Raw genomic sequence first — 24058 nt, forward strand, 5'->3', positions numbered from 1 at the left:
GGAGCTCGATTTGCAACTGGAACGGCTCTGCACATGCCGTTGAAGGGAAGGTGAGAACCCAACAGCTGGAGGTGCATGGTTCATTTTGTTGCCTGTTAGGCACAGTAAAATCCTGGATCAAAAAACCTGAATCATACCCCTAGACCAAAAGGCCTCCTTGTGGAAGAAGTGTCTACTGACATGTCACTGCATAGTTCATGTGCTTTGCTGGCATATGTCTTCAATTGAAACAAATAGAGAAAACTTTAAAGTGTCCAGACAAAGCTGCCCTCTGTAACTACAGGAAACAGACAGGGTTATTAGTGATTTGAACTACATTTAAACTTTTGTATTAAAATGTCACTGTACATTGCAAATACATGTCTCCTTTTCTCCATGCTGACACTTTGAAACAGTTGCTGTTGCTTTTGCTTTTAGAGTGCAGAGCAATGTAAGGGAGAATTGGTCCTATTTCAAATCACTAATTATGTAGGGAATTGTTTTCTGGGTTCTCGTTGAAGAAAGTGTTATGGCATTGTGCTACCTAAAATGTAAGATAGTACTGAAAGGGAGATTTCAATAACAAAACAGAGTAATTTAAAAGTGTCCAGCCAATGATGCCCTCTACAACTATATGAGATGAAGGAGCTCTGCAGGAGAAGAGCTAGACTATTCAGTCTAACACTTGGCAGTAATTTACCACTGGAATGACACTACACCGTGCACATGTAGGTGAAGGGAAGGCGCGATCCAAACAGACAGAGGTTCAAGATTCCTTTTGTTTCTTTGTAATCTATTTACAGACTGTTCAGCATGAAACCAGAGTAATTCAAAGGTTGTCAGGCAATTATGTCGTCAATATATTAAAGGGAAGAAATGGCTCTCACTTGATTTAAAAGTTTTTTGTGCTATGAGGTAACAAGCACCAAGCGAGGACCAAGTTATCAGCGATACAGTTGTCTGATAGCGCTTGTTCAACCCAACAAAGGTTATTCAGTGTAAAACTTGGGCTCGTCCGGGATTTGAACCCGGGACCTCTCGCACCCAAAGCGAGAATCATACCCCTAGACCAACGAGCCGGATGACGGGCTTACGGTTCAGCTCAAAGGTCGGTATGCCAAGGTAACCTCAGAAAACTTCCACACAAGAGCAAGGTCTCTTCGGGAATTTGGTTGTTCCTGGACCACTAATGTAACAAGGAACCAAACGAGAACCAAATAGTCACATTTCAAATTAATTCACCACTAGAGTGACACTATACCCTGCATATGCCATGGTGCTTCTTAAAAAGTAAGATAGTACTGAAATGGAGATTTTAATAACAAAAACAGGGTAACCTAAAGGTGTCTAGGCAACACTGCACTCTATGACTGTAAGCGACGAAGCAGCTCTGTTGGAGAAGAGCTAGACTATACAGTGTAACATTTGGCATTGATTTCCCACAGGAATGCCACTATACCCTGCACATGTAGGTGAAGGGAAGGCGAGATCCAAACAGCCAGAGGTCAAAGGTTCGTTTTGCTTCCTTTAAATTTATTTACAACCTGTTAAGCATAAAACCAAATTAGTAGATTTGGGAGAAGAAGCAACTTTTCCGGGATTTCAACGTCTTTGGTGCTGTGAGGGAACAAGCAGCGAGCGAGATCCATGTTATCGTTGATACAGTGTGCGGATAGCTCTTTTGTTTACTCTTACCAAGTTTATTCAGTGCAAAAAGCGGGCTCGTCCGGGATTTGAACCCGGGACCTCTCGCACCCTAAGCGAGAATCATACCCCTAGACCAACGAGCCAAGGCGAATCTGTGGAGCTCGATTTGCAACTGGAACGGCTCTGCACATGCCGTTGAAGGGAAGGTGAGAACCCAACAGCTGGAGGTGCATGGTTCATTTTGTTGCCTGTTAGGCACAGTAAAATCCTGGATCAAAAAACCTGAATCATACCCCTAGACCAAAAGGCCTCCTTGTGGAAGAAGTGTCTACTGACATGTCACTGCATAGTTCATGTGCTTTGCTGGCATATGTCTTCAATTGAAACAAATAGAGAAAACTTTAAAGTGTCCAGACAAAGCTGCCCTCTGTAACTACAGGAAACAGACAGGGTTATTAGTGATTTGAACTACATTTAAACTTTTGTATTAAAATGTCACTGTACATTGCAAATACATGTCTCCTTTTCTCCATGCTGACACTTTGAAACAGTTGCTGTTGCTTTTGCTTTTAGAGTGCAGAGCAATGTAAGGGAGAATTGGTCCTATTTCAAATCACTAATTATGTAGGGAATTGTTTTCTGGGTTCTCGTTGAAGAAAGTGTTATGGCATTGTGCTACCTAAAATGTAAGATAGTACTGAAAGGGAGATTTCAATAACAAAACAGAGTAATTTAAAAGTGTCCAGCCAATGATGCCCTCTACAACTATATGAGATGAAGGAGCTCTGCAGGAGAAGAGCTAGACTATTCAGTCTAACACTTGGCAGTAATTTACCACTGGAATGACACTACACCGTGCACATGTAGGTGAAGGGAAGGCGCGATCCAAACAGACAGAGGTTCAAGATTCCTTTTGTTTCTTTGTAATCTATTTACAGACTGTTCAGCACGAAACCAGAGTAATTCAAAGGTTGTCAGGCAATTATGTCGTCAATATATTAAAGGGAAGAAATGGCTCTCACTTGATTTAAAAGTTTTTGTGCTATGAGGTAACAAGCACCAAGCGAGGACCAAGTTATCAGCGATACAGTTGTCTGATAGCGCTTGTTCAACCCAACAAAGGTTATTCAGTGTAAAACTTGGGCTCGTCCGGGATTTGAACCCGGGACCTCTCGCACCCAAAGCGAGAATCATACCCCTAGACCAACGAGCCGGATGACGGGCTTACGGTTCAGCTCAAAGGTCGCTATGCCAAGGTAACCTCAGAAAACTTCCACACAAGAGCAAGGTCTCTTCGAGAATTTGGTTGTTCCTGGACCACTAATGTAACAAGGAACCAAACGAGAACCAAGTAGTCACATTTCAAATTAATTCACCACTAGAGTGACACTATACCCTGCATATGCCATGGTGCTTCTTAAAAAGTAAGATAGTACTGAAATGGAAATTTTAATAACAAAAACAGGGTAACCTAAAGGTGTCTAGGCAACACTGCACTCTATGACTGTAAGCGACGAAGCAGCTCTGTTGGAGAAGAGCTAGACTATACAGTGTAACATTTGGCATTGATTTCCCACAGGAATGCCACTATACCCTGCACATGTAGGTGAAGGGAAGGCGAGATCCAAACAGCCAGAGGTCAAACGTTCGTTTTGCTTCCTTTAAATTTATTTACAACCTGTTAAGCATAAAACCAAATTAGTAGATTTGGGAGAAGAAGCAACTTTTCCGGGATTTCAACGTCTTTGGTGCTGTGAGGGAACAAGCAGCGAGCGAGATCCATGTTATCGTTGATACAGTGTGCGGATAGCTCTTTTGTTTACTCTTACCAAGTTTATTTAGTGCAAAAAGCGGGCTCGTCCGGGATTTGAACCCGGGACCTCTCGCACCCTAAGCGAGAATCATACCCCTAGACCAACGAGCCAAGGCGAATCTGTGGAGCTCGATTTGCAACTGGAACGGCTCTGCACATGCCGTTGAAGGGAAGGTGAGAACCCAACAGCTGGAGGTGCATGGTTCATTTTGTTGCCTGTTAGGCACAGTAAAATCCTGGATCAAAAAACCTGAATCATACCCCTAGACCAAAAGGCCTCCTTGTGGAAGAAGTGTCTACTGACATGTCACTGCATAGTTCATGTGCTTTGCTGGCATATGTCTTCAATTGAAACAAATAGAGAAAACTTTAAAGTGTCCAGACAAAGCTGCCCTCTGTAACTACAGGAAACAGACAGGGTTATTAGTGATTTGAACTACATTTAAACTTTTGTATTAAAATGTCACTGTACATTGCAAATACATGTCCCCTTTTCTCCATGCTGACACTTTGAAACAGTTGCTGTTGCTTTTGCTTTTAGAGTGCAGAGCAATGTAAGGGAGAATTGGTCCTATTTCAAATCACTAATTATGTAGGGAATTGTTTTCTGGGTTCTCGTTGAAGAAAGTGTTATGGCATTGTGCTACCTAAAATGTAAGATAGTACTGAAAGGGAGATTTCAATAACAAAACAGAGTAATTTAAAAGTGTCCAGCCAATGATGCCCTCTACAACTATATGAGATGAAGGAGCTCTGCAGGAGAAGAGCTAGACTATTCAGTCTAACACTTGGCAGTAATTTACCACTGGAATGACACTACACCGTGCACATGTAGGTGAAGGGAAGGCGCGATCCAAACAGACAGAGGTTCAAGATTCCTTTTGTTTCTTTGTAATCTATTTACAGACTGTTCAGCACGAAACCAGAGTAATTCAAAGGTTGTCAGGCAATTATGTCGTCAATATATTAAAGGGAAGAAATGGCTCTCACTTGATTTAAAAGTTTTTGTGCTATGAGGTAACAAGCACCAAGCGAGGACCAAGTTAGCAGCGATACAGTTGTCTGATAGCGCTTGTTCAACCCAACAAAGGTTATTCAGTGTAAAACTTGGGCTCGTCCGGGATTTGAACCCGGGACCTCTCGCACCCAAAGCGAGAATCATACCCCTAGACCAACGAGCCGGATGACGGGCTTACGGTTCAGCTCAAAGGTCGCTATGCCAAGGTAACCTCAGAAAACTTCCACACAAGAGCAAGGTCTCTTCGAGAATTTGGTTGTTCCTGGACCACTAATGTAACAAGGAACCAAACGAGAACCAAGTAGTCACATTTCAAATTAATTCACCACTAGAGTGACACTATACCCTGCATATGCCATGGTGCTTCTTAAAAAGTAAGATAGTACTGAAATGGAAATTTTAATAACAAAAACAGGGTAACCTAAAGGTGTCTAGGCAACACTGCACTCTATGACTGTAAGCGACGAAGCAGCTCTGTTGGAGAAGAGCTAGACTATACAGTGTAACATTTGGCATTGATTTCCCACAGGAATGCCACTATACCCTGCACATGTAGGTGAAGGGAAGGCGAGATCCAAACAGCCAGAGGTCAAAGGTTCGTTTTGCTTCCTTTAAATTTATTTACAACCTGTTAAGCATAAAACCAAATTAGTAGATTTGGGAGAAGAAGCAACTTTTCCGGGATTTCAACGTCTTTGGTGCTGTGAGGGAACAAGCAGCGAGCGAGATCCATGTTATCGTTGATACAGTGTGCGGATAGCTCTTTTGTTTACTCTTACCAAGTTTATTCAGTGCAAAAAGCGGGCTCGTCCGGGATTTGAACCCGGGACCTCTCGCACCCTAAGCGAGAATCATACCCCTAGACCAACGAGCCAAGTCGAATCTGTGGAGCTCGATTTGCAACTGGAACGGCTCTGCACATGCCGTTGAAGGGAAGGTGAGAACCCAACAGCTGGAGGTGCATGGTTCATTTTGTTGCCTGTTAGGCACAGTAAAATCCTGGATCAAAAAACCTGAATCATACCCCTAGACCAAAAGGCCTCCTTGTGGAAGAAGTGTCTACTGACATGTCACTGCATAGTTCATGTGCTTTGCTGGCATATGTCTTCAATTGAAACAAATAGAGAAAACTTTAAAGTGTCCAGACAAAGCTGCCCTCTGTAACTACAGGAAACAGACAGGGTTATTAGTGATTTGAACTACATTTAAACTTTTGTATTAAAATGTCACTGTACATTGCAAATACATGTCTCCTTTTCTCCATGCTGACACTTTGAAACAGTTGCTGTTGCTTTTGCTTTTAGAGTGCAGAGCAATGTAAGGGAGAATTGGTCCTATTTCAAATCACTAATTATGTAGGGAATTGTTTTCTGGGTTCTCGTTGAAGAAAGTGTTATGGCATTGTGCTACCTAAAATGTAAGATAGTACTGAAAGGGAGATTTCAATAACAAAACAGAGTAATTTAAAAGTGTCCAGCCAATGATGCCCTCTACAACTATATGAGATGAAGGAGCTCTGCAGGAGAAGAGCTAGACTATTCAGTCTAACACTTGGCAGTAATTTACCACTGGAATGACACTACACCGTGCACATGTAGGTGAAGGGAAGGCGCGATCCAAACAGACAGAGGTTAAAGATTCCTTTTGTTTCTTTGTAATCTATTTACAGACTGTTCAGCATGAAACCAGAGTAATTCAAAGGTTGTCAGGCAATTATGTCGTCAATATATTAAAGGGAAGAAATGGCTCTCACTTGATTTAAAAGTTTTTTGTGCTATGAGGTAACAAGCACCAAGCGAGGACCAAGTTATCAGCGATACAGTTGTCTGATAGCGCTTGTTCAACCCAACAAAGGTTATTCAGTGTAAAACTTGGGCTCGTCCGGGATTTGAACCCGGGACCTCTCGCACCCAAAGCGAGAATCATACCACTAGACCAACGAGCCGGATGACGGGCTTACGGTTCAGCTCAAAGGTCGCTATGCCAAGGTAACCTCAGAAAACTTCCACACAAGAGCAAGGTCTCTTCGGGAATTTGGTTGTTCCTGGACCACTAATGTAACAAGGAACCAAACGAGAACCAAGTAGTCACATTTCAAATTAATTCACCACTAGAGTGACACTATACCCTGCATATGCCATGGTGCTTCTTAAAAAGTAAGATAGTACTGAAATGGAGATTTTAATAACAAAAACAGGGTAACCTAAAGGTGTCTAGGCAACACTGCACTCTATGACTGTAAACGACGAAGCAGCTCTGTTGGAGAAGAGCTAGACTATACAGTGTAACATTTGGCATTGATTTCCCACAGGAATGCCACTATACCCTGCACATGTAGGTGAAGGGAAGGCGAGATCCAAACAGCCAGAGGTCAAAGGTTCGTTTTGCTTCCTTTAAATTTATTTACAACCTGTTAAGCATAAAACCAAATTAGTAGATTTGGGAGAAGAAGCAACTTTTCCGGGATTTCAACGTCTTTGGTGCTGTGAGGGAACAAGCAGCGAGCGAGATCCATGTTATCGTTGATACAGTGTGCGGATAGCTCTTTTGTTTACTCTTACCAAGTTTATTCAGTGCAAAAAGCGGGCTCGTCCGGGATTTGAACCCGGGACCTCTCGCACCCTAAGCGAGAATCATACCCCTAGACCAACGAGCCAAGGCGAATCTGTGGAGCTCGATTTGCAACTGGAACGGCTCTGCACATGCCGTTGAAGGGAAGGTGAGAACCCAACAGCTGGAGGTGCATGGTTCATTTTGTTGCCTGTTAGGCACAGTAAAATCCTGGATCAAAAAACCTGAATCATACCCCTAGACCAAAAGGCCTCCTTGTGGAAGAAGTGTCTACTGACATGTCACTGCATAGTTCATGTGCTTTGCTGGCATATGTCTTCAATTGAAACAAATAGAGAAAACTTTAAAGTGTCCAGACAAAGCTGCCCTCTGTAACTACAGGAAACAGACAGGGTTATTAGTGATTTGAACTACATTTAAACTTTTGTATTAAAATGTCACTGTACATTGCAAATACATGTCTCCTTTTCTCCATGCTGACACTTTGAAACAGTTGCTGTTGCTTTTGCTTTTAGAGTGCAGAGCAATGTAAGGGAGAATTGGTCCTATTTCAAATCACTAATTATGTAGGGAATTGTTTTCTGGGTTCTCGTTGAAGAAAGTGTTATGGCATTGTGCTACCTAAAATGTAAGATAGTACTGAAAGGGAGATTTCAATAACAAAACAGAGTAATTTAAAAGTGTCCAGCCAATGATGCCCTCTACAACTATATGAGATGAAGGAGCTCTGCAGGAGAAGAGCTAGACTATTCAGTCTAACACTTGGCAGTAATTTACCACTGGAATGACACTACACCGTGCACATGTAGGTGAAGGGAAGGCGCGATCCAAACAGACAGAGGTTCAAGATTCCTTTTGTTTCTTTGTAATCTATTTACAGACTGTTCAGCATGAAACCAGAGTAATTCAAAGGTTGTCAGGCAATTATGTCGTCAATATATTAAAGGGAAGAAATGGCTCTCACTTGATTTAAAAGTTTTTTGTGCTATGAGGTAACAAGCACCAAGCGAGGACCAAGTTATCAGCGATACAGTTGTCTGATAGCGCTTGTTCAACCCAACAAAGGTTATTCAGTGTAAAACTTGGGCTCGTCCGGGATTTGAACCCGGGACCTCTCGCACCCAAAGCGAGAATCATACCCCTAGACCAACGAGCCGGATGACGGGCTTACGGTTCAGCTCAAAGGTCGCTATGCCAAGGTAACCTCAGAAAACTTCCACACAAGAGCAAGGTCTCTTCGAGAATTTGGTTGTTCCTGGACCACTAATGTAACAAGGAACCAAACGAGAACCAAGTAGTCACATTTCAAATTAATTCACCACTAGAGTGACACTATACCCTGCATATGCCATGGTGCTTCTTAAAAAGTAAGATAGTACTGAAATGGAGATTTTAATAACAAAAACAGGGTAACCTAAAGGTGTCTAGGCAACACTGCACTCTATGACTGTAAGCGACGAAGCAGCTCTGTTGGAGAAGAGCTAGACTATACAGTGTAACATTTGGCATTGATTTCCCACAGGAATGCCACTATACCCTGCACATGTAGGTGAAGGGAAGGCGAGATCCAAACAGCCAGAGGTCAAACGTTCGTTTTGCTTCCTTTAAATTTATTTACAACCTGTTAAGCATAAAACCAAATTAGTAGATTTGGGAGAAGAAGCAACTTTTCCGGGATTTCAACGTCTTTGGTGCTGTGAGGGAACAAGCAGCGAGCGAGATCCATGTTATCGTTGATACAGTGTGCGGATAGCTCTTTTGTTTACTCTTACCAAGTTTATTCAGTGCAAAAAGCGGGCTCGTCCGGGATTTGAACCCGGGACCTCTCGCACCCTAAGCGAGAATCATACCCCTAGACCAACGAGCCAAGGCGAATCTGTGGAGCTCGATTTGCAACTGGAACGGCTCTGCACATGCCGTTGAAGGGAAGGTGAGAACCCAACAGCTGGAGGTGCATGGTTCATTTTGTTGCCTGTTAGGCACAGTAAAATCCTGGATCAAAAAACCTGAATCATACCCCTAGACCAAAAGGCCTCCTTGTGGAAGAAGTGTCTACTGACATGTCACTGCATAGTTCATGTGCTTTGCTGGCATATGTCTTCAATTGAAACAAATAGAGAAAACTTTAAAGTGTCCAGACAAAGCTGCCCTCTGTAACTACAGGAAACAGACAGGGTTATTAGTGATTTGAACTACATTTAAACTTTTGTATTAAAATGTCACTGTACATTGCAAATACATGTCCCCTTTTCTCCATGCTGACACTTTGAAACAGTTGCTGTTGCTTTTGCTTTTAGAGTGCAGAGCAATGTAAGGGAGAATTGGTCCTATTTCAAATCACTAATTATGTAGGGAATTGTTTTCTGGGTTCTCGTTGAAGAAAGTGTTATGGCATTGTGCTACCTAAAATGTAAGATAGTACTGAAAGGGAGATTTCAATAACAAAACAGAGTAATTTAAAAGTGTCCAGCCAATGATGCCCTCTACAACTATATGAGATGAAGGAGCTCTGCAGGAGAAAAGCTAGACTATTCAGTCTAACACTTGGCAGTAATTTACCACTGGAATGACACTACACCGTGCACATGTAGGTGAAGGGAAGGCGCGATCCAAACAGACAGAGGTTCAAGATTCCTTTTGTTTCTTTGTAATCTATTTACAGACTGTTCAGCACGAAACCAGAGTAATTCAAAGGTTGTCAGGCAATTATGTCGTCAATATATTAAAGGGAAGAAATGGCTCTCATTTGATTTAAAAGTTTTTGTGCTATGAGGTAACAAGCACCAAGCGAGGACCAAGTTATCAGCGATACAGTTGTCTGATAGCGCTTGTTCAACCCAACAAAGGTTATTCAGTGTAAAACTTGGGCTCGTCCGGGATTTGAACCCGGGACCTCTCGCACCCAAAGCGAGAATCATACCCCTAGACCAACGAGCCGGATGACGGGCTTACGGTTCAGCTCAAAGGTCGCTATGCCAAGGTAACCTCAGAAAACTTCCACACAAGAGCAAGGTCTCTTCGAGAATTTGGTTGTTCCTGGACCACTAATGTAACAAGGAACCAAACGAGAACCAAGTAGTCACATTTCAAATTAATTCACCACTAGAGTGACACTATACCCTGCATATGCCATGGTGCTTCTTAAAAAGTAAGATAGTACTGAAATGGAGATTTTAATAACAAAAACAGGGTAACCTAAAGGTGTCTAGGCAACACTGCACTCTATGACTGTAAGCGACGAAGCAGCTCTGTTGGAGAAGAGCTAGACTATACAGTGTAACATTTGGCATTGATTTCCCACAGGAATGCCACTATACCCTGCACATGTAGGTGAAGGGAAGGCGAGATCCAAACAGCCAGAGGTCAAAGGTTCGTTTTGCTTCCTTTAAATTTATTTACAACCTGTTAAGCATAAAACCAAATTAGTAGATTTGGGAGAAGAAGCAACTTTTCCGGGATTTCAACGTCTTTGGTGCTGTGAGGGAACAAGCAGCGAGCGAGATCCATGTTATCGTTGATACAGTGTGCGGATAGCTCTTTTGTTTACTCTTACCAAGTTTATTCAGTGCAAAAAGCGGGCTCGTCCGGGATTTGAACCCGGGACCTCTCGCACCCTAAGCGAGAATCATACCCCTAGACCAACGAGCCAAGGCGAATCTGTGGAGCTCGATTTGCAACTGGAACGGCTCTGCACATGCCGTTGAAGGGAAGGTGAGAACCCAACAGCTGGAGGTGCATGGTTCATTTTGTTGCCTGTTAGGCACAGTAAAATCCTGGATCAAAAAACCTGAATCATACCCCTAGACCAAAAGGCCTCCTTGTGGAAGAAGTGTCTACTGACATGTCACTGCATAGTTCATGTGCTTTGCTGGCATATGTCTTCAATTGAAACAAATAGAGAAAACTTTAAAGTGTCCAGACAAAGCTGCCCTCTGTAACTACAGGAAACAGACAGGGTTATTAGTGATTTGAACTACATTTAAACTTTTGTATTAAAATGTCACTGTACATTGCAAATACATGTCTCCTTTTCTCCATGCTGACACTTTGAAACAGTTGCTGTTGCTTTTGCTTTTAGAGTGCAGAGCAATGTAAGGGAGAATTGGTCCTATTTCAAATCACTAATTATGTAGGGAATTGTTTTCTGGGTTCTCGTTGAAGAAAGTGTTATGGCATTGTGCTACCTAAAATGTAAGATAGTACTGAAAGGGAGATTTCAATAACAAAACAGAGTAATTTAAAAGTGTCCAGCCAATGATGCCCTCTACAACTATATGAGATGAAGGAGCTCTGCAGGAGAAGAGCTAGACTATTCAGTCTAACACTTGGCAGTAATTTACCACTGGAATGACACTACACCGTGCACATGTAGGTGAAGGGAAGGCGCGATCCAAACAGACAGAGGTTAAAGATTCCTTTTGTTTCTTTGTAATCTATTTACAGACTGTTCAGCATGAAACCAGAGTAATTCAAAGGTTGTCAGGCAATTATGTCGTCAATATATTAAAGGGAAGAAATGGCTCTCACTTGATTTAAAAGTTTTTTGTGCTATGAGGTAACAAGCACCAAGCGAGGACCAAGTTATCAGCGATACAGTTGTCTGATAGCGCTTGTTCAACCCAACAAAGGTTATTCAGTGTAAAACTTGGGCTCGTCCGGGATTTGAACCCGGGACCTCTCGCACCCAAAGCGAGAATCATACCCCTAGACCAACGAGCCGGATGACGGGCTTACGGTTCAGCTCAAAGGTCGCTATGCCAAGGTAACCTCAGAAAACTTCCACACAAGAGCAAGGTCTCTTCGAGAATTTGGTTGTTCCTGGACCACTAATGTAACAAGGAACCAAACGAGAACCAAGTAGTCACATTTCAAATTAATTCACCACTAGAGTGACACTATACCCTGCATATGCCATGGTGCTTCTTAAAAAGTAAGATAGTACTGAAATGGAAATTTTAATAACAAAAACAGGGTAACCTAAAGGTGTCTAGGCAACACTGCACTCTATGACTGTAAGCGACGAAGCAGCTCTGTTGGAGAAGAGCTAGACTATACAGTGTAACATTTGGCATTGATTTCCCACAGGAATGCCACTATACCCTGCACATGTAGGTGAAGGGAAGGCGAGATCCAAACAGCCAGAGGTCAAACGTTCGTTTTGCTTCCTTTAAATTTATTTACAACCTGTTAAGCATAAAACCAAATTAGTAGATTTGGGAGAAGAAGCAACTTTTCCGGGATTTCAACGTCTTTGGTGCTGTGAGGGAACAAGCAGCGAGCGAGATCCATGTTATCGTTGATACAGTGTGCGGATAGCTCTTTTGTTTACTCTTACCAAGTTTATTCAGTGCAAAAAGCGGGCTCGTCCGGGATTTGAACCCGGGACCTCTCGCACCCTAAGCGAGAATCATACCCCTAGACCAACGAGCCAAGGCGAATCTGTGGAGCTCGATTTGCAACTGGAACGGCTCTGCACATGCCGTTGAAGGGAAGGTGAGAACCCAACAGCTGGAGGTGCATGGTTCATTTTGTTGCCTGTTAGGCACAGTAAAATCCTGGATCAAAAAACCTGAATCATACCCCTAGACCAAAAGGCCTCCTTGTGGAAGAAGTGTCTACTGACATGTCACTGCATAGTTCATGTGCTTTGCTGGCATATGTCTTCAATTGAAACAAATAGAGAAAACTTTAAAGTGTCCAGACAAAGCTGCCCTCTGTAACTACAGGAAACAGACAGGGTTATTAGTGATTTGAACTACATTTAAACTTTTGTATTAAAATGTCACTGTACATTGCAAATACATGTCCCCTTTTCTCCATGCTGACACTTTGAAACAGTTGCTGTTGCTTTTGCTTTTAGAGTGCAGAGCAATGTAAGGGAGAATTGGTCCTATTTCAAATCACTAATTATGTAGGGAATTGTTTTCTGGGTTCTCGTTGAAGAAAGTGTTATGGCATTGTGCTACCTAAAATGTAAGATAGTACTGAAAGGGAGATTTCAATAACAAAACAGAGTAATTTAAAAGTGTCCAGCCAATGATGCCCTCTACAACTATATGAGATGAAGGAGCTCTGCAGGAGAAGAGCTAGACTATTCAGTCTAACACTTGGCAGTAATTTACCACTGGAATGACACTACACCGTGCACATGTAGGTGAAGGGAAGGCGCGATCCAAACAGACAGAGGTTCAAGATTCCTTTTGTTTCTTTGTAATCTATTTACAGACTGTTCAGCACGAAACCAGAGTAATTCAAAGGTTGTCAGGCAATTATGTCGTCAATATATTAAAGGGAAGAAATGGCTCTCACTTGATTTAAAAGTTTTTGTGCTATGAGGTAACAAGCACCAAGCGAGGACCAAGTTATCAGCGATACAGTTGTCTGATAGCGCTTGTTCAACCCAACAAAGGTTATTCAGTGTAAAACTTGGGCTCGTCCGGGATTTGAACCCGGGACCTCTCGCACCCAAAGCGAGAATCATACCCCTAGACCAACGAGCCGGATGACGGGCTTACGGTTCAGCTCAAAGGTCGCTATGCCAAGGTAACCTCAGAAAACTTCCACACAAGAGCAAGGTCTCTTCGAGAATTTGGTTGTTCCTGGACCACTAATGTAACAAGGAACCAAACGAGAACCAAGTAGTCACATTTCAAATTAATTCACCACTAGAGTGACACTATACCCTGCATATGCCATGGTGCTTCTTAAAAAGTAAGATAGTACTGAAATGGAAATTTTAATAACAAAAACAGGGTAACCTAAAGGTGTCTAGGCAACACTGCACTCTATGACTGTAAGCGACGAAGCAGCTCTGTTGGAGAAGAGCTAGACTATACAGTGTAACATTTGGCATTGATTTCCCACAGGAATGCCACTATACCCTGCACATGTAGGTGAAGGGAAGGCGAGATCCAAACAGCCAGAGGTCAAACGTTCGTTTTGCTTCCTTTAAATTTATTTACAACCTGTTAAGCATAAAACCAAATTAGTAGATTTGGGAGAAGAAGCAACTTTTCCGGGATTTCAACGTCTTTGGTGCTGTGAGGGAACAAGCAGCGAGCGAGATCCATGTTATCGTTGATACAGTGTGCGGATAGCTCTTTTGTTTACTCTTACCAAGTTTATTCAGTGCAAAAAGCGGGCTCGTCCGGGATTTGAACCCGGGACCTCTCGCACCCTAAGCGAGAATCATACCCCTAGACCAACGAGCCAAGGCGAATCTGTGGAGCTCGATTTGCAACTGGAACGGCTCTGCACATGCCGTTGAAGGGAAGGTGAGAACCCAACAGCTGGAGGTGCATGGTTCATTTTGTTGCCTGTTAGGCACAGTAAAATCCTGGATCAAAAAACCTGAATCATACCCCTAGACCAAAAGGCCTCCTTGTGGAAGAAGTGTCTACTGACATGTCACTGCATAGTTCATGTGCTTTGCTGGCATATGTCTTCAATTGAAACAAATAGAGAAAACTTTAAAGTGTCCAGACAAAGCTGCCCTCTGTAACTACAGGAAACAGACAGGGTTATTAGTGATTTGAACTACATTTAAACTTTTGTATTAAAATGTCACTGTACATTGCAAATACATGTCTCCTTTTCTCCATGCTGACACTTTGAAACAGTTGCTGTTGCTTTTGCTTTTAGAGTGCAGAGCAATGTAAGGGAGAATTGGTCCTATTTCAAATCACTAATTATGTAGGGAATTGTTTTCTGGGTTCTCGTTGAAGAAAGTGTTATGGCATTGTGCTACCTAAAATGTAAGATAGTACTGAAAGGGAGATTTCAATAACAAAACAGAGTAATTTAAAAGTGTCCAGCCAATGATGCCCTCTACAACTATATGAGATGAAGGAGCTCTGCAGGAGAAGAGCTAGACTATTCAGTCTAACACTTGGCAGTAATTTACCACTGGAATGACACTACACCGTGCACATGTAGGTGAAGGGAAGGCGCGATCCAAACAGACAGAGGTTCAAGATTCCTTTTGTTTCTTTGTAATCTATTTACAGACTGTTCAGCACGAAACCAGAGTAATTCAAAGGTTGTCAGGCAATTATGTCGTCAATATATTAAAGGGAAGAAATGGCTCTCACTTGATTTAAAAGTTTTTGTGCTATGAGGTAACAAGCACCAAGCGAGGACCAAGTTATCAGCGATACAGTTGTCTGATAGCGCTTGTTCAACCCAACAAAGGTTATTCAGTGTAAAACTTGGGCTCGTCCGGGATTTGAACCCGGGACCTCTCGCACCCAAAGCGAGAATCATACCACTAGACCAACGAGCCGGATGACGGGCTTACGGTTCAGCTCAAAGGTCGCTATGCCAAGGTAACCTCAGAAAACTTCCACACAAGAGCAAGGTCTCTTCGAGAATTTGGTTGTTCCTGGACCACTAATGTAACAAGGAACCAAACGAGAACCAAGTAGTCACATTTCAAATTAATTCACCACTAGAGTGACACTATACCCTGCATATGCCATGGTGCTTCTTAAAAAGTAAGATAGTACTGAAATGGAAATTTTAATAACAAAAACAGGGTAACCTAAAGGTGTCTAGGCAACACTGCACTCTATGACTGTAAGCGACGAAGCAGCTCTGTTGGAGAAGAGCTAGACTATACAGTGTAACATTTGGCATTGATTTCCCACAGGAATGCCACTATACCCTGCACATGTAGGTGAAGGGAAGGCGAGATCCAAACAGCCAGAGGTCAAACGTTCGTTTTGCTTCCTTTAAATTTATTTACAACCTGTTAAGCATAAAACCAAATTAGTAGATTTGGGAGAAGAAGCAACTTTTCCGGGATTTCAACGTCTTTGGTGCTGTGAGGGAACAAGCAGCGAGCGAGATCCATGTTATCGTTGATACAGTGTGCGGATAGCTCTTTTGTTTACTCTTACCAAGTTTATTTAGTGCAAAAAGCGGGCTCGTCCGGGATTTGAACCCGGGACCTCTCGCACCCTAAGCGAGAATCATACCCCTAGACCAACGAGCCAAGGCGAATCTGTGGAGCTCGATTTGCAACTGGAACGGCTCTGCACATGCCGTTGAAGGGAAGGTGAGAACCCAACAGCTGGAGGTGCATGGTTCATTTTGTTGCCTGTTAGGCACAGTAAAATCCTGGATCAAAAAACCTGAATCATACCCCTAGACCAAAAGGCCTCCTTGTGGAAGAAGTGTCTACTGACATGTCACTGCATAGTTCATGTGCTTTGCTGGCATATGTCTTCAATTGAAACAAATAGAGAAAACTTTAAAGTGTCCAGACAAAGCTGCCCTCTGTAACTACAGGAAACAGACAGGGTTATTAGTGATTTGAACTACATTTAAACTTTTGTATTAAAATGTCACTGTACATTGCAAATACATGTCCCCTTTTCTCCATGCTGACACTTTGAAACAGTTGCTGTTGCTTTTGCTTTTAGAGTGCAGAGCAATGTAAGGGAGAATTGGTCCTATTTCAAATCACTAATTATGTAGGGAATTGTTTTCTGGGTTCTCGTTGAAGAAAGTGTTATGGCATTGTGCTACCTAAAATGTAAGATAGTACTGAAAGGGAGATTTCAATAACAAAACAGAGTAATTTAAAAGTGTCCAGCCAATGATGCCCTCTACAACTATATGAGATGAAGGAGCTCTGCAGGAGAAGAGCTAGACTATTCAGTCTAACACTTGGCAGTAATTTACCACTGGAATGACACTACACCGTGCACATGTAGGTGAAGGGAAGGCGCGATCCAAACAGACAGAGGTTCAAGATTCCTTTTGTTTCTTTGTAATCTATTTACAGACTGTTCAGCACGAAACCAGAGTAATTCAAAGGTTGTCAGGCAATTATGTCGTCAATATATTAAAGGGAAGAAATGGCTCTCACTTGATTTAAAAGTTTTTGTGCTATGAGGTAACAAGCACCAAGCGAGGACCAAGTTATCAGCGATACAGTTGTCTGATAGCGCTTGTTCAACCCAACAAAGGTTATTCAGTGTAAAACTTGGGCTCGTCCGGGATTTGAACCCGGGACCTCTCGCACCCAAAGCGAGAATCATACCCCTAGACCAACGAGCCGGATGACGGGCTTACGGTTCAGCTCAAAGGTCGCTATGCCAAGGTAACCTCAGAAAACTTCCACACAAGAGCAAGGTCTCTTCGAGAATTTGGTTGTTCCTGGACCACTAATGTAACAAGGAACCAAACGAGAACCAAGTAGTCACATTTCAAATTAATTCACCACTAGAGTGACACTATACCCTGCATATGCCATGGTGCTTCTTAAAAAGTAAGATAGTACTGAAATGGAAATTTTAATAACAAAAACAGGGTAACCTAAAGGTGTCTAGGCAACACTGCACTCTATGACTGTAAGCGACGAAGCAGCTCTGTTGGAGAAGAGCTAGACTATACAGTGTAACATTTGGCATTGATTTCCCACAGGAATGCCACTATACCCTGCACATGTAGGTGAAGGGAAGGCGAGATCCAAACAGCCAGAGGTCAAACGTTCGTTTTGCTTCCTTTAAATTTATTTACAACCTGTTAAGCATAAAACCAAATTAGTAGATTTGGGAGAAGAAGCAACTTTTCCGGGATTTCAACGTCTTTGGTGCTGTGAGGGAACAAGCAGCGAGCGAGATCCATGTTATCGTTGATACAGTGTGCGGATAGCTCTTTTGTTTACTCTTACCAAGTTTATTCAGTGCAAAAAGCGGGCTCGTCCGGGATTTGAACCCGGGACCTCTCGCACCCTAAGCGAGAATCATACCCCTAGACCAACGAGCCAAGGCGAATCTGTGGAGCTCGATTTGCAACTGGAACGGCTCTGCACATGCCGTTGAAGGGAAGGTGAGAACCCAACAGCTGGAGGTGCATGGTTCATTTTGTTGCCTGTTAGGCACAGTAAAATCCTGGATCAAAAAACCTGAATCATACCCCTAGACCAAAAGGCCTCCTTGTGGAAGAAGTGTCTACTGACATGTCACTGCATAGTTCATGTGCTTTGCTGGCATATGTCTTCAATTGAAACAAATAGAGAAAACTTTAAAGTGTCCAGACAAAGCTGCCCTCTGTAACTACAGGAAACAGACAGGGTTATTAGTGATTTGAACTACATTTAAACTTTTGTATTAAAATGTCACTGTACATTGCAAATACATGTCTCCTTTTCTCCATGCTGACACTTTGAAACAGTTGCTGTTGCTTTTGCTTTTAGAGTGCAGAGCAATGTAAGGGAGAATTGGTCCTATTTCAAATCACTAATTATGTAGGGAATTGTTTTCTGGGTTCTCGTTGAAGAAAGTGTTATGGCATTGTGCTACCTAAAATGTAAGATAGTACTGAAAGGGAGATTTCAATAACAAAACAGAGTAATTTAAAAGTGTCCAGCCAATGATGCCCTCTACAACTATATGAGATGAAGGAGCTCTGCAGGAGAAGAGCTAGACTATTCAGTCTAACACTTGGCAGTAATTTACCACTGGAATGACACTACACCGTGCACATGTAGGTGAAGGGAAGGCGCGATCCAAACAGACAGAGGTTAAAGATTCCTTTTGTTTCTTTGTAATCTATTTACAGACTGTTCAGCATGAAACCAGAGTAATTCAAAGGTTGTCAGGCAATTATGTCGTCAATATATTAAAGGGAAGAAATGGCTCTCACTTGATTTAAAAGTTTTTTGTGCTATGAGGTAACAAGCACCAAGCGAGGACCAAGTTATCAGCGATACAGTTGTCTGATAGCGCTTGTTCAACCCAACAAAGGTTATTCAGTGTAAAACTTGGGCTCGTCCGGGATTTGAACCCGGGACCTCTCGCACCCAAAGCGAGAATCATACCCCTAGACCAACGAGCCGGATGACGGGCTTACGGTTCAGCTCAAAGGTCGCTATGCCAAGGTAACCTCAGAAAACTTCCACACAAGAGCAAGGTCTCTTCGGGAATTTGGTTGTTCCTGGACCACTAATGTAACAAGGAACCAAACGAGAACCAAGTAGTCACATTTCAAATTAATTCACCACTAGAGTGACACTATACCCTGCATATGCCATGGTGCTTCTTAAAAAGTAAGATAGTACTGAAATGGAGATTTTAATAACAAAAACAGGGTAACCTAAAGGTGTCTAGGCAACACTGCACTCTATGACTGTAAACGACGAAGCAGCTCTGTTGGAGAAGAGCTAGACTATACAGTGTAACATTTGGCATTGATTTCCCACAGGAATGCCACTATACCCTGCACATGTAGGTGAAGGGAAGGCGAGATCCAAACAGCCAGAGGTCAAAGGTTCGTTTTGCTTCCTTTAAATTTATTTACAACCTGTTAAGCATAAAACCAAATTAGTAGATTTGGGAGAAGAAGCAACTTTTCCGGGATTTCAACGTCTTTGGTGCTGTGAGGGAACAAGCAGCGAGCGAGATCCATGTTATCGTTGATACAGTGTGCGGATAGCTCTTTTGTTTACTCTTACCAAGTTTATTCAGTGCAAAAAGCGGGCTCGTCCGGGATTTGAACCCGGGACCTCTCGCACCCTAAGCGAGAATCATACCCCTAGACCAACGAGCCAAGGCGAATCTGTGGAGCTCGATTTGCAACTGGAACGGCTCTGCACATGCCGTTGAAGGGAAGGTGAGAACCCAACAGCTGGAGGTGCATGGTTCATTTTGTTGCCTGTTAGGCACAGTAAAATCCTGGATCAAAAAACCTGAATCATACCCCTAGACCAAAAGGCCTCCTTGTGGAAGAAGTGTCTACTGACATGTCACTGCATAGTTCATGTGCTTTGCTGGCATATGTCTTCAATTGAAACAAATAGAGAAAACTTTAAAGTGTCCAGACAAAGCTGCCCTCTGTAACTACAGGAAACAGACAGGGTTATTAGTGATTTGAACTACATTTAAACTTTTGTATTAAAATGTCACTGTACATTGCAAATACATGTCTCCTTTTCTCCATGCTGACACTTTGAAACAGTTGCTGTTGCTTTTGCTTTTAGAGTGCAGAGCAATGTAAGGGAGAATTGGTCCTATTTCAAATCACTAATTATGTAGGGAATTGTTTTCTGGGTTCTCGTTGAAGAAAGTGTTATGGCATTGTGCTACCTAAAATGTAAGATAGTACTGAAAGGGAGATTTCAATAACAAAACAGAGTAATTTAAAAGTGTCCAGCCAATGATGCCCTCTACAACTATATGAGATGAAGGAGCTCTGCAGGAGAAGAGCTAGACTATTCAGTCTAACACTTGGCAGTAATTTACCACTGGAATGACACTACACCGTGCACATGTAGGTGAAGGGAAGGCGCGATCCAAACAGACAGAGGTTCAAGATTCCTTTTGTTTCTTTGTAATCTATTTACAGACTGTTCAGCACGAAACCAGAGTAATTCAAAGGTTGTCAGGCAATTATGTCGTCAATATATTAAAGGGAAGAAATGGCTCTCACTTGATTTAAAAGTTTTTGTGCTATGAGGTAACAAGCACCAAGCGAGGACCAAGTTATCAGCGATACAGTTGTCTGATAGCGCTTGTTCAACCCAACAAAGGTTATTCAGTGTAAAACTTGGGCTCGTCCGGGATTTGAACCCGGGACCTCTCGCACCCAAAGCGAGAATCATACCCCTAGACCAACGAGCCGGATGACGGGCTTACGGTTCAGCTCAAAGGTCGCTATGCCAAGGTAACCTCAGAAAACTTCCACACAAGAGCAAGGTCTCTTCGAGAATTTGGTTGTTCCTGGACCACTAATGTAACAAGGAACCAAACGAGAACCAAGTAGTCACATTTCAAATTAATTCACCACTAGAGTGACACTATACCCTGCATATGCCATGGTGCTTCTTAAAAAGTAAGATAGTACTGAAATGGAAATTTTAATAACAAAAACAGGGTAACCTAAAGGTGTCTAGGCAACACTGCACTCTATGACTGTAAGCGACGAAGCAGCTCTGTTGGAGAAGAGCTAGACTATACAGTGTAACATTTGGCATTGATTTCCCACAGGAATGCCACTATACCCTGCACATGTAGGTGAAGGGAAGGCGAGATCCAAACAGCCAGAGGTCAAAGGTTCGTTTTGCTTCCTTTAAATTTATTTACAACCTGTTAAGCATAAAACCAAATTAGTAGATTTGGGAGAAGAAGCAACTTTTCCGGGATTTCAACGTCTTTGGTGCTGTGAGGGAACAAGCAGCGAGCGAGATCCATGTTATCGTTGATACAGTGTGCGGATAGCTCTTTTGTTTACTCTTACCAAGTTTATTCAGTGCAAAAAGCGGGCTCGTCCGGGATTTGAACCCGGGACCTCTCGCACCCTAAGCGAGAATCATACCCCTAGACCAACGAGCCAAGGCGAATCTGTGGAGCTCGATTTGCAACTGGAACGGCTCTGCACATGCCGTTGAAGGGAAGGTGAGAACCCAACAGCTGGAGGTGCATGGTTCATTTTGTTGCCTGTTAGGCACAGTAAAATCCTGGATCAAAAAACCTGAATCATACCCCTAGACCAAAAGGCCTCCTTGTGGAAGAAGTGTCTACTGACATGTCACTGCATAGTTCATGTGCTTTGCTGGCATATGTCTTCAATTGAAACAAATAGAGAAAACTTTAAAGTGTCCAGACAAAGCTGCCCTCTGTAACTACAGGAAACAGACAGGGTTATTAGTGATTTGAACTACATTTAAACTTTTGTATTAAAATGTCACTGTACATTGCAAATACATGTCTCCTTTTCTCCATGCTGACACTTTGAAACAGTTGCTGTTGCTTTTGCTTTTAGAGTGCAGAGCAATGTAAGGGAGAATTGGTCCTATTTCAAATCACTAATTATGTAGGGAATTGTTTTCTGGGTTCTCGTTGAAGAAAGTGTTATGGCATTGTGCTACCTAAAATGTAAGATAGTACTGAAAGGGAGATTTCAATAACAAAACAGAGTAATTTAAAAGTGTCCAGCCAATGATGCCCTCTACAACTATATGAGATGAAGGAGCTCTGCAGGAGAAGAGCTAGACTATTCAGTCTAACACTTGGCAGTAATTTACCACTGGAATGACACTACACCGTGCACATGTAGGTGAAGGGAAGGCGCGATCCAAACAGACAGAGGTTCAAGATTCCTTTTGTTTCTTTGTAATCTATTTACAGACTGTTCAGCACGAAACCAGAGTAATTCAAAGGTTGTCAGGCAATTATGTCGTCAATATATTAAAGGGAAGAAATGGCTCTCACTTGATTTAAAAGTTTTTGTGCTATGAGGTAACAAGCACCAAGCGAGGACCAAGTTATCAGCGATACAGTTGTCTGATAGCGCTTGTTCAACCCAACAAAGGTTATTCAGTGTAAAACTTGGGCTCGTCCGGGATTTGAACCCGGGACCTCTCGCACCCAAAGCGAGAATCATACCCCTAGACCAACGAGCCGGATGACAGGCTTACGGTTCAGCTCAAAGGTCGGTATGCCAAGGTAACCTCAGAAAACTTCCACACAAGAGCAAGGTCTCTTCGGGAATTTGGTTGTTCCTGGACCACTAATGTAACAAGGAACCAAACGAGAACCAAGTAGTCACATTTCAAATTAATTCACCACTAGAGTGACACTATACCCTGCATATGCCATGGTGCTTCTTAAAAAGTAAGATAGTACTGAAATGGAGATTTTAATAACAAAAACAGGGTAACCTAAAGGTGTCTAGGCAACACTGCACTCTATGACTGTAAGCGACGAAGCAGCTCTGTTGGAGAAGAGCTAGACTATTCAGTGTAACATTTGGCATTGATTTCCCACAGGAATGCCACTATACCCTGCACATGTAGGTGAAGGGAAGGGGAGATCCAAACAGCCAGAGGTCAAAGGTTCGTTTTGCTTCCTTTAAATTTATTTACAACCTGTTAAGCATAAAACCAAAATAGTAGATTTGGGAGAAGAAGCAACTTTTCCGGGATTTCAACGTCTTTGGTGCTGTGAGGGAACAAGCAGCGAGCGAGATCCATGTTATCGTTGATACAGTGTGCGGATAGCTCTTTTGTTTACTCTTACCAAGTTTATTCAGTGCAAAAAGCGGGCTCGTCCGGGATTTGAACCCGGGACCTCTCGCACCCTAAGCGAGAATCATACCCCTAGACCAACGAGCCAAGGCGAAGCTGTGTAGCTCGATTTGCAACTGGAACGGCTCTGCACATGCCGTTGAAGGGAAGGTGAGAACCCAACAGCTGGAGGTGCATGGTTCATTTTGTTGCCTGTTAGGCACAGTAAAATCCTGGATCAAAAAACCTGAATCATACCCCTAGACCAAAAGGCCTCCTTGTGGAAGAAGTGTCTACTGACATGTCACTGCATAGTTCATGTGCTTTGCTGGCATATGTCTTCAATTGAAACAAATAGAGAAAACTTTAAAGTGTCCAGACAAAGCTGCCCTCTGTAACTACAGGAAACAGACAGGGTTATTAGTGATTTGAACTACATTTAAACTTTTGTATTAAAATGTCACTGTACATTGCAAATACATGTCCCCTTTTCTCCATGCTGACACTTTGAAACAGTTGCTGTTGCTTTTGCTTTTAGAGTGCAGAGCAATGTAAGGGAGAATTGGTCCTATTTCAAATCACTAATTATGTAGGGAATTGTTTTCTGGGTTCTCGTTGAAGAAAGTGTTATGGCATTGTGCTACCTAAAATGTAAGATAGTACTGAAAGGGAGATTTCAATAACAAAACAGAGTAATTTAAAAGTGTCCAGCCAATGATGCCCTCTACAACTATATGAGATGAAGGAGCTCTGCAGGAGAAGAGCTAGACTATTCAGTCTAACACTTGGCAGTAATTTACCACTGGAATGACACTACACCGTGCACATGTAGGTGAAGGGAAGGCGCGATCCAAACAGACAGAGGTTCAAGATTCCTTTTGTTTCTTTGTAATCTATTTACAGACTGTTCAGCACGAAACCAGAGTAATTCAAAGGTTGTCAGGCAATTATGTCGTCAATATATTAAAGGGAAGAAATGGCTCTCACTTGATTTAAAAGTTTTTGTGCTATGAGGTAACAA

Source organism: Silurus aristotelis (assembly GCF_946808225.1).
Source record: "Silurus aristotelis genome assembly, chromosome: 12".
Lineage (NCBI taxonomy): Eukaryota > Metazoa > Chordata > Actinopteri > Siluriformes > Siluridae > Silurus > Silurus aristotelis.